Source organism: Bombina bombina, chromosome 6 (genome assembly GCF_027579735.1).
Source record: "Bombina bombina isolate aBomBom1 chromosome 6, aBomBom1.pri, whole genome shotgun sequence".
Classification (NCBI taxonomy): domain Eukaryota; kingdom Metazoa; phylum Chordata; class Amphibia; order Anura; family Bombinatoridae; genus Bombina; species Bombina bombina.
This window is the reverse complement of record NC_069504.1, coordinates 1,060,588,719-1,060,600,244: the sequence shown is the minus strand read 5'-3', so window position 1 is coordinate 1,060,600,244 and position 11,526 is coordinate 1,060,588,719.

Genomic DNA, 11,526 nt, shown 5'->3' with positions numbered 1-11,526 from the left:
AAATCATGGTCAGCTGACGTGACTTTAAAATCTAAGCTACTTAACATTCCCTTCAAGGGGCAGACCCTATTCGGGCCTGGTTTGAAGGAGATTATTGCTGATATCACGGGAGGAAAAGGTTGTGCCCTTCCTCAGGACAGGTCCAAATCTAGGGCCAAACAGTCTAATTTTCGTGCCTTTCGAAACTTCAAGGCAGGTGCGGCATCAACTTCCTCTAATAATAAACAAGAGGGAACTTTTGCTCAATCCAAGACGGTCTGGAGACCAAACCAGACCTGGAAAAAGGTAAGCAGGTCAAAAAGCCTGCTGCTGCCTCTAAGACAGCATGAAGGAACGACCCCCTATCCGGTAACGGATCTAGTAGGGGGCAGACTTTCACTCTTCGCCCAGGCATGGGCAAGAGATGTTCAGGATCCCTAGGCATTGGAAATTATATCCCAGGGATATCTTCTGGACTTCAAAGCTTTCCCCCCCAAAAGGGAGATTTCACCTTTCACAATTATCTGCAAACCAGATAAAGAGTGAGGCATTCTTACACTGTGTACGAGACCTCCTAGTTATGGGAGTGATCCATCCAGTTCCAAAGGAGGAACAGGAACAGGGTTTTTACTCAAATCTGTTTGTGGTTCCCAAAAAAGAGGGAACCTTCAGACCGATTTTGGATCTAAAGATCTTAAACAAATTCCTCAAAGTTCCGTCGTTCAAGATGGAAACTATTCGTACCATCCTACCACTGATCCAGGAGGATCAATATATGACTACAGTGGATCTAAAGGATGCTTATCTTCACATTCCGATACACAAAGATCATCATCGGTTTCTCAGGTTTGACTTTCAAGACAGGCATTACCAGTTGTAGCTTTTCCCTTTGGATTAGCTACAGCCCCAAGAATCTTTACAAAGGTTCTAGGGTTGCTTTTGGCGGTCCTAAGGCAGCGGGGCATAGCAGTAGCCCCTTATTTAGACGACATCCTGATACAGGCGTCAAACTTCCAAATTGCCAAGTCTCATACGGACGTAGTACTGGCATTTCTGAGGTCGAATGGGTGGAAAGTGAACGAGGAAAAGTGTTCTCTATCCCCACTCACAAGAGTTTCCTTTCTAGGGACTCTGATAGATTCTGTAGAAATGAAAATGTACCTTGACGGAGTCCAGGTTATCAAAGCTTCTAAATTCCTGTCGGGTTCTTCATTCCATTCCGCGCCCTTTGGTGGCTCAGTGTATGGAAGTAATCGGCTTAATGGTAGCGGCAATGGACATAGTGCCGTTTGCACGCTTACATCTCAGACCGCTGCAACTATGCAGGCTCAGTCAGTGGAGCGGGGATTACACAGATTTGGCCCCTCAACTGAATCTGGACCAAGAGACCAGGGATCCTCTTCCCTGGTGGCTATCTCGGGTCCATCTGTCCAAAGGTATGACCTTCGCAGGCCAGATTGGACTATTGTAACAACAAATGCCAGCCTTCTAGGTTGGGGTGCAGTCTGGAACTCCCTGAAGGCTCAGGGATCGTGGACTCAGGAGGAGTCTCTCCTTCCAATAAATATTCTGGAACTAAGAGCGATATTCAAGGCTCTTCAGGTTTGGCCTCAGTTAGCAACTCTGAGGTACATCAGATTTCAGTCGGTCAACATCACGACTGTAGCTTACATCAACCATCGAGGGGGAACAAGAAGTTCCCTAGAGATGTTAGAAGTTTCAAAAATAATTCACTGGGCAGAGATTCACTCTTGCCACCTATCAGCTATCCATATCCCAGGTGTAGAGCACTGGGAGGCGGATTTTCTAAGTCGTCAGACTTTTCATCCGGGAGAGTGGGAACTCCATCCGGAGGTATTTGCACAACTGATTCTCCGTTGGGGCAAACCAGAACTGGATCTCATGGCGTCTCGCCAGAACGCCAAGCTTCCGTGTTACGGATCCAGGTCCAGGGATCCCAAGGCGACACTGATAGATACTCTAGCAGCGCCCTGGTCTTTCAACCTGGCTTATGTGTTTCCACCGTTTCCTCTGCTCCCTCGACTGATTGCCAAGATCAAGCAGGAGAGAGCATCGGTGATTCTGATAGCACCTGCGTGGCCACGCAGGACCTGGTATGCAGATCTATTGGACATGTCATCCTTTCCACCATGGTCTCTGCCTCTGAGACAGGACCTTCTACTTCAGGGTCCTTTCAACCATCCAAATCTAATTTCTCTGAGGCTGACTGCCTGGAGATTGATTGCTTGATTTTATCAAAGCGTGGCTTCTCCGAGTCAGTTATTGATACCTTAATACAGGGACGAAAGCCTGTCACCAGGAAAATTTACCATAAGGTATGGCGTAGATATCTTTATTGGTGTGAATCCAAGGGTTACTCATGGAGTAAGGTCAGGATTCCTAGGATTTTATCTTTTCTCCAAGAAGGTTTGGAAAAAGGATTGTCAGCTAGTTTCTTAAAGGGACAGATTTTTGCTCTGTCTATTCTTTTGCACTAGCGTCTGGCAGATGTTCCAGACGTTCAGGCATTTTGTCAGGCTTTAGTTTGAATCAAGCTTTGTTTAAACCTGTTGCTCCACCATGGAGCTTAAACTTGGTTCTTAAGGTTCTTCAAGGAGTTCCGTTTGAACCTCTTCATTCCATAGATATCAAAGTTTTATCTTGGAAAGTTTTTTTTTTTTTTTTTTGAGCTATCTGCCTTACAATGTGATTCTCCTTATCTGATTTTTCATACGGATAAGGTAGTCCTGCGTACCAAACCTGGGTTCTTACCTAAGGTGGTATCTAACAAGAATATCAATCAAGAGATTGTGGTTCCATCCTTGTGTTACACAATCTGGACGTGGTCTGTGCTTTAAAGTTTTACTTACAAGCTACTAAAGATTTTCGTCAAACATCTGCTTTGTTTGTTGACTACTCTGGACAGAGGAGAGGTCAAAAGGCTTTGGCAACCTCTTTTTCTTTTTGGCTAAGAAGCTTAATCCGCTTAGCCTATGAGACTGCTGGACAGCAGCCTCCTGAAAGGATTACAGTTCATTCCACTAGAGCTGTGGCTTCCACTTGGGCCTTTAAAAATGAGGCTTCTCTTGAACAGATTTGCAAGGCGGCGACTTGGTCTTCGCTTCATACTTTTTCAAAATTTTACAAATTTGATACTTTTGCTTCTTCGAAGGCTATATTTGGGAGAAAGGTTTTATAGGCAGTGGTTCCTTCCATTTAAGTTCCTGCCTTGTCCCTCCCTTCATCCGTGTACTTTAGCTTTGGTATTGGTATCCCACAAGTAATGGATGATCCGTGGACTGGATACACCTTACAAGAGAAAACACAATTTATGCTTTCCTGATAAATGTATTTCTCTTGTGGTGTATCCAGTCCACGGCCCGCCCTGTCATTTTAAGGCAGGTAATTTTTAAATTTAAACTACAGTAACCACTACACCCTATGGTTCCTCCTTTCTCGGCTTGTTTTTCGGTCGAATGACTGGCTATGACAGTTAGGGGAGGAGCTATATTACAGCTCTGCTGTGGGTGTCCTCTTGCAACTTCCTGTTGGGAATGAGAATATCCCACAAGTAATGGATGATCCGTGGACTGGATACACCACAAGAGAAATAAATTTATCAGGTAAGCATAAATTGTGTTTTTTTGAGCTTCATGTCCCTTTGACTACAGTGAGTCCTGAATCACAAAAGGAACAGAAAGTAGAACATTCTCAGTAAAAATAAAATAGATTTGTGTATATATATATATACATACATACAATGTCCCAAGGAGGAGGAAGCAGAGACAGGAGGCTCAAGACTTTGTAATACGGTAGTTTATTCAGCAAGGTTGCCAGGTACAAGGTGAGTAACCCAAAAGACATCTGACGCGTTTTGCGCATGCGCACATGCGCTTCATCAGAGGCTCATATATATATATGTGTGTGTGAGAGGTGATTTAAGTTTTTACTACTCCTTACAATAATATATAATACATATTTTTATTTAGCTTCACTACAATTCCCAGCATAAGTACGGTGTTGTATCAGAAATGGTGCCCCTGTAGAATTCCCAGGTCCTCGGCTCTTCTGCAAGAATCGGAACTCCGCCCCTCACCGCAGCGACTCCCATTCTCCTCCCACCTCATACATTTCCATATCCCGTCTTGAAAGCTCAGTCTCCATGCTCGTGCATGAGAAACATCCCCTCCCCCGCCACTCTGCTATCGCAATCGCAACAGCTTCTTCTGCTGATGTAATGCAGCTTGTCACACGCTCTGCTGCATTTTTTTTTTTTTTTTATGTTTAAAGAAACAGTTTGTAATATCTTCAAATAAAGATTAATAATAATGTGCATGGTTCTTTACTACTTTTGTTTTGGATATCCTTTGTTGAAAATACTTTATTGAAATACTACAATACATATTCTGCTGCATTTTTTATTTTTTATGTTTAAAGAAACAGTTTGTAATATCATCAAATAAAGATTAATAACAATAATGTGCATGGTTCTTTACTACTTTTGTTCTTTGGATATCCTTTGTTGAAAAGACTTTATTGAAATACTCCAATACATATACTGCTGCAATTTTTATGTTTAATGTTTAAAGAAACAGTTTGTGATATCATCAAATAAAGATTAATAATAATAATGTGCATGGTTCTTTACTACTTTTGTTTTTTGGATATCCTTTGTTGAAAATACTTTATTGAAATACTGCAATACATATACTGTTGCAATTTTTTTTAATGTTTAAAGAAGAATATCATCAAATAAAGATTAATAAAAATGATGTGCATGATTGTTTACTACTTTTGTCTCTGGATATCCTTTGTTGAAAAGTCTTTATTGAAATACTCCAATACATATACTGCTGCTTTTTTTTTTTAGTGTTTTTTTTAATGCTTAAAGAAACAGTTTGTAACATCATCAAATAAAGATTAATAACAATAATGTGCATGGTTCTTTACTACTTTTGTTCTCTGGATATCCTTTGTTGAAAATACTTTATTGAAATACTCCAATACATATTCTGCTGCAATTTTTCTTTTAATGTTTAAAGAAGAATATCATCAAATAAAGATTAATAACAATAATGTGCATGGTTCTGTAGTATGTTTGTTCTCTGGATATCCTTTGTTGAAAATACTTTATTAACATACTCCAATACATATTCTGCTGCATTTTGTTTTATGTTTAAAGAAACAGTTTGTCATATCATCAAATAAAGATTAATAACAATAATGTGCACGGTTCTTTACTACTATTATTCTCTGGATATCCTTTGTTGAAAACACTTTATTGAAATACTGCAATACATATACTGCTGCAATTTTTTTTTATGTTTAAAGAAACAGTTTGTAATATCATCAAATAAAGATTAATAACAATAATGTGTATGGTTCTTTACTACTTTTGTTTCACCGGATATCCTTTGTTGAAAATACTTTATTTAAATACTCCAATACATATTCTGCTGCAATTTTTTTTTTAATGTTTAAAGAAACAGTTTGTAATATCATCAAATAAAGATTAATAACAATAATATGCATGGTTCTTTACTACTTTTGTTCTTTGGATATCCTTTGTTGAAAAGACTTTATTGAAATACTCCAATACATATACTGCTGCAATTTTTATGTTTAATGTTTAAATAAACAGTTTGCAAGAAAAGAGGAGGTGGTGGTGTAGGAGCTACCTATGAGGTCTTAACTAAACTCCCTATATTGTTTTTATAATCTCAAAATAAAGACGGATAAGAATATACAGAAAACAAAAGGGGTGGGACAAGCGCTCCAATATAGAGCCGAACAGAGGATGATAATAAATTGAAGGTGAATGAAAATAGTATATACTATAAAAGGATTTTTGGATACAAAAGATAGATGTTAGACATTTAATGTATATTAACAAAATGTAAAATATAAATTAAAAATGATATATTAGAAATAAGTTACTAATAAACGATGCCGGCATCTGACCAAAATAAATAAAAGTATAATATATATCTAAAATTGTTTATATTAAAAGTTATAAATATAACATTGGAAAATATGGATGATTGATGGCAGTAGAATATTCACTATGGCCTAGATTTAGAGTTCGGCGGTAAAAGGGCTGTTAACGCTCCGCGGGCTTTTTTCTGGCCGCACCATAAATTTAACTCTGGTATCGAGAGTTAAAACAAATGCTGCGTTAGGCTCCAAAAAAGGAGCGTAGGGCATTTTTACCGCAAATGCAACTCTCGATACCAGAGTTGCTTACGGACGCGGCCAGCCTCAAAAACGTGCTCGTGCACGATTCTCCCATAGGAAACAATGGGACTGTTTGAGCTGAAAAAAAACCTAACACCTGCAAAAAAGCAGCGTTCAGCTCCTAACGCAGCCCCATTGTTTCCTATGGGGAAACACTTCCTACGTCTGCACCTAACACCTTAACATGTACCCCGAGTCTAAACACCCCTAACCTTACACTTATTAACCCCTAATCTTCCGCCCCCGCTATCGCTGACCCCTGCATTACAGTTTTAACCCCTAATCTTCCGCTCCGTAAACCGCCGCAACCTACGTTATCCCTATGTACCCCTAATCTGCTGCCCTAACATCGCCGACCCCTATGTTATATTTATTAACCCCTAATCTGCCCCCCACAACGTCGCCGACACCTGCCTACACTTATTAACCCCTAATCTGCCGAGCGGACCTGAGCGCTACTATAATAAAGTTATTAACCCCTAATCCGTCTCACTAACCCTATCATAAATAGTATTAACCCCTAATCTGCCCTCCCTAACATCGCCGACACCTACCTTCAATTATTAACCCCTAATCTTCCGATCGGAGCTCACCGCTATTCTAATAAATGTATTAACCCCTAAAGCTAAGTCTAACCCTAACACTAACACCCCCCTAACTTAAATATAATTTTAATCTAACGAAATAAATTAACTCTTATTAAATAAATTAATCCTATTTAAAGCTAAATACTTACCTGTAAAATAAATCCTAATATAGCTACAATATAAATTATAATTATATTATAGCTATTTTAGGATTTATATTTATTTTACAGGCAACTTGGTATTTATTTTAACTAGGTACAATAGCTATTAAATAGTTAAGAACTATTTAATAGTTACCTAGTTAAAATAATAACAAAATTACCTGTAAAATAAATCCTAACCTAAGATATAATTAAACCTAACACTACCCTATCAATAAAATAATTAAATAAACTACCTACAATTACCTACAATTAACCTAACACTACACTATCAATAAATTAAATAAACACAATTGCTACAAATAACTACAATGAAATAAACTAGCTAAAGTACAAAAAATAAAAAAGAACTAAGTTACAGAAAATAAAAAAATATTTACAAACATAAGAAAAATATTACAACAATTTTAAACTAATTACACCTACTCTAAGCCCCCTAATAAAATAACAAAGCCCCCCAAAATAATAAATTCCCTACCCTATTCTAAATTTAAAAAGTTACAAGCTCTTTTACCTTACCAGCCCTGAACAGGGCCCTTTGCGGGGCATGCCCCAAGAAGTTCAGCTCTTTTGCCTGTAAAAGAAAACATACAATACCCCCCCCCCCAACATTACAACCCACCACCCACATACCCCTAATCTAACCCAAACCCCCCTTAAATAAACCTAACACTAAGCCCCTGATGATCTTCCTACCTTGTCTTCACCATGCCAGGTTCACCGATCCGTCCTGGCTCCAAGATCTTCATCCAACCCAAGCGGGGGCTAGACATCCACTGAAGAAGTCCAGAAGAGGGTCCAAAGTCTTCCTCCTATCCGGCAAGAAGAGGACATCCGGACCGGCAAACATCTTCTCCAAGCGGCATCTTCGATCTTCTTCCATCCGGTGCGGAGCGGGTCCATCTTGAAGCAGGCGACGCGGATCCATCCTCTTCTTCCGATGTCTCCCGACGAATGACGGTTCCTTTAAGGGACGTCATCCAAGATGGCGTCCCTCGAATTCCGATTGGCTGATAGGATTCTATCAGCCAATCGGAATTAAGGTAGGAATTTTCTGATTGGCTGATGGAATCAGCCAATCAGAATCAAGTTCAATCCGATTGGCTGATCCAATCAGCCAATCAGATTGAGCTCGCATTCTATTGGCTGTTCCGATCAGCCAATAGAATGCGAGCTCAATCTGATTGGCTGATTGGATCGGCCAGTCGGATTGAACTAGATTCTGATTGGCTGATTCCATCAGCCAATCAGAAAATTCCTACCTTAATTCCGATTGGCTGATAGAATCCTATCAGCCAATCGGAATTCGAGGGACGCCATCTTGGATGACGTCCCTTAAAGGAACCGTCATTCGTCGGGAGACATCGGAAGAAGAGGATGGATCCGCGTCGCCTGCTTCAAGATGGACCCGCTCCGCACCGGATGGAAGAAGATCGAAGATGCCGCTTGGAGAAGATGTTTGCCGGTCCGGATGTCCTCTTCTTGCCGGATAGGAGGAAGACTTTGGACCCTCTTCTGGACTTCTTCAGTGGATGTCTAGCCCCCGCTTGGGTTGGATGAAGATCTTGGAGCCAGGACGGATCGGTGAACCTGGCATGGTGAAGACAAGGTAGGAAGATCATCAGGGGCTTAGTGTTAGGTTTATTTAAGGGGGGTTTGGGTTAGATTAGGGGTATGTGGGTGGTGGGTTGTAATGTTGGGGGGGGGGGGGTATTGTATGTTTTCTTTTACAGGCAAAAGAGCTGAACTTCTTGGGGCATGCCCCGCAAAGGGCCCTGTTCAGGGCTGGTAAGGTAAAAGAGCTTGTAACTTTTTAAATTTAGAATAGGGTAGGGAATTTATTATTTTGGGGGGCTTTGTTATTTTATTAGGGGGCTTAGAGTAGGTGTAATTAGTTTAAAATTGTTGTAATATTTTTCTTATGTTTGTAAATATTTTTTTATTTTCTGTAACTTAGTTCTTTTTTATTTTTTGTACTTTAGCTAGTTTATTTAATTGTATTTATTTGTAGCAATTGTGTTTATTTAATTTATTGATAGTGTAGTGTTAGGTTAATTGTAGGTAATTGTAGGTAGTTTATTTAATTATTTTATTGATAGGGTAGTGTTAGGTTTAATTATATCTTAGGTTAGGATTTATTTTACAGGTAATTTTGTTATTATTTTAACTAGGTAACTATTAAATAGTTCTTAACTATTTAATAGCTATTGTACCTAGTTAAAATAAATACCAATTTGCCTGTAAAATAAATATTAATCCTAAAATAGCTATAATATAATTATAATTTATATTGTAGCTATATTAGGATTTATTTTACAGGTAAGTATTTAGCTTTAAATAGGATTAATTTATTTAATAAGAGTTAATTTATTTCGTTAGATTAAAATTATATTTAAGTTAGGGGGGTGTTAGTGTTAGGGTTAGACTTAGCTTTAGGGGTTAATACATTTATTAGAATAGCGGTGAGCTCCGATCGGAAGATTAGGGGTTAATAATTGAAGTTAGGTGTCGGCGATGTTAGGGAGGGCAGATTAGGGGTTAATACTATTTATGATAGGGTTAGTGAGGCGGGTTAGGGGTTAATAACTTTATTATAGTAGCGGTGCGGTCCGCTCTGCAGATTAGGGGTTAATAAGTGTAGGCAGGTGTCGGCGACGTTGAGGGGGGCAGATTAGGGGATAATAAATATAATATAGGGGTCGGCGGTGTTAGGGGTAGCAGATTAGGGGTACATAGGGATAACGTAGGTGGCGTCGCTTTGCGGTCGGAAGATTAGGGGTTAATTATTTTAAGTAGCTGGCGGCGATGTTGTGGGGGGCAGATTAGGGGTTAATAAATGTAATATAGGGGTCGGCGGGGTTAGGGGCAGCAGATTAGGGGTACATAAGTATAACGTAGGTGGCGGTCGGAAGATTAGGGGTTAAAATTTTTAATCGAGTTGCGGCGATGTGGGGGGAGCTCGGTTTAGGGGTACATAGGTAGTTTATGGGTGTTAGTGTACTTTAGGGTACAGTAGTTAAGAGCTTTATAAACCGGCGTTAGCCAGAAAGCTCTTAACTCCTGCTATTTTCAGGCGGCTGGAATCTTGTCGTTAGAGCTCTAACGCTCACTGCAGAAACGACTCTAAATACCAGCGTTAGAAAGATCCCATTGAAAAGATAGGCTACGCAAATGGCGTAGGGGGATCTGCGGTATAGAAAAGTCGCGGCTGTAAAGTGAGCGTTAGACCCTTTAATCACTGACTCCAAATACCAGCGGGCGGCCAAAACCAGCGTTAGGATCCTCTAACGCTGGTTTTGACGGCTACCGCCGAACTCTAAATCTAGGCCTATATGTTTTACATCAAACTCAATAATCAAAATACTGACGCTTCTAAACAGAGAGCATACAAGAGCATGCAGAAGCGTACATAAGAACAAAAACGGGTTGTATATGTTTAATATAGCTCTAAATGAGAGGCAGAGAAAATAAGACAATACTTATACTGCACATGTCCGCGAACTACGTGTAATTCTGCTGTGCACAGACTTGGTTGTTGATGGATCCGAAGACAGAAGAGCAGAGAAACAAACCAAGTCCACCATCCAAAGGAGCGTCTAACTGCCGAATGTTCCGTAAGCAGTGACGTCAGGTCATCTGACTTGGGTACGTGATCAACTAGTTTCCAAACGATACTTTGTATCCATCTCTGTATCCGTCTATGTAGCAAGAAAGTCTCTTGTAATAGAGTTACTGATGGAGTTACCTAGTGGAGAGGAAGTGTCTGAAGCAGAATTTGTCAAAGTCTCACTGTTGTTTATTCACTTTAAAGTCCAAAAAATTCAAACAGAACTAAAACGGCACAAAGAACTAAACTGAAGATTCACCATCAGTAACTCTATTACAAGAGACTTTCTTGCTACATAGACGGATACAGAGACGGATACAAAGTATCGTTTGGAAACTAGTTGATCACGTAACCAAGTCAGAGGACCTGACGTCACTGCTTACGGAACATTCGGCAGTTAGACGCTCCTTTGGATAGTGGACTTGGTTTGTTTCTCTGCTCTTCTGTCTTCGGATCCATCAACAACCAAGTCTGTGCACAGCAGAATTACACGTAGTTCACGGACATGTGCAGTATAAGTATTGTCTTATTTTCTCTGCCTCTCATTTAGAGCTATATTGAACATATACAACCCGTTTTTGTTCTTATGTACGCTTCTGCGTGCTCTTGTATGCTCTCTGTTTAGAAGCGTCAGTATTTTGATAATTGAGTTTGATGTAAAACATATAGTGAATATTCTACTGCCATCAATCATCCATATTTTCCAATGTTATATTTATAACTTTTAATATAAACAATTTTAGATATATATTATACTTTTATTTATTTTGGTCAGATGCCGGCATCGCTTATTAATAACTTATTTCTAATATATCATTTTTCATTTATATTTTGCATTTTGCTAATATACATTAAATGTCTAACACCTATCTTGGGTATCCAAAAATCCTTCTATAGTATATACTATTTTCATTCACCTTCAATTTATTATCATCCTCTGTTCGGCTCTATATTGGAG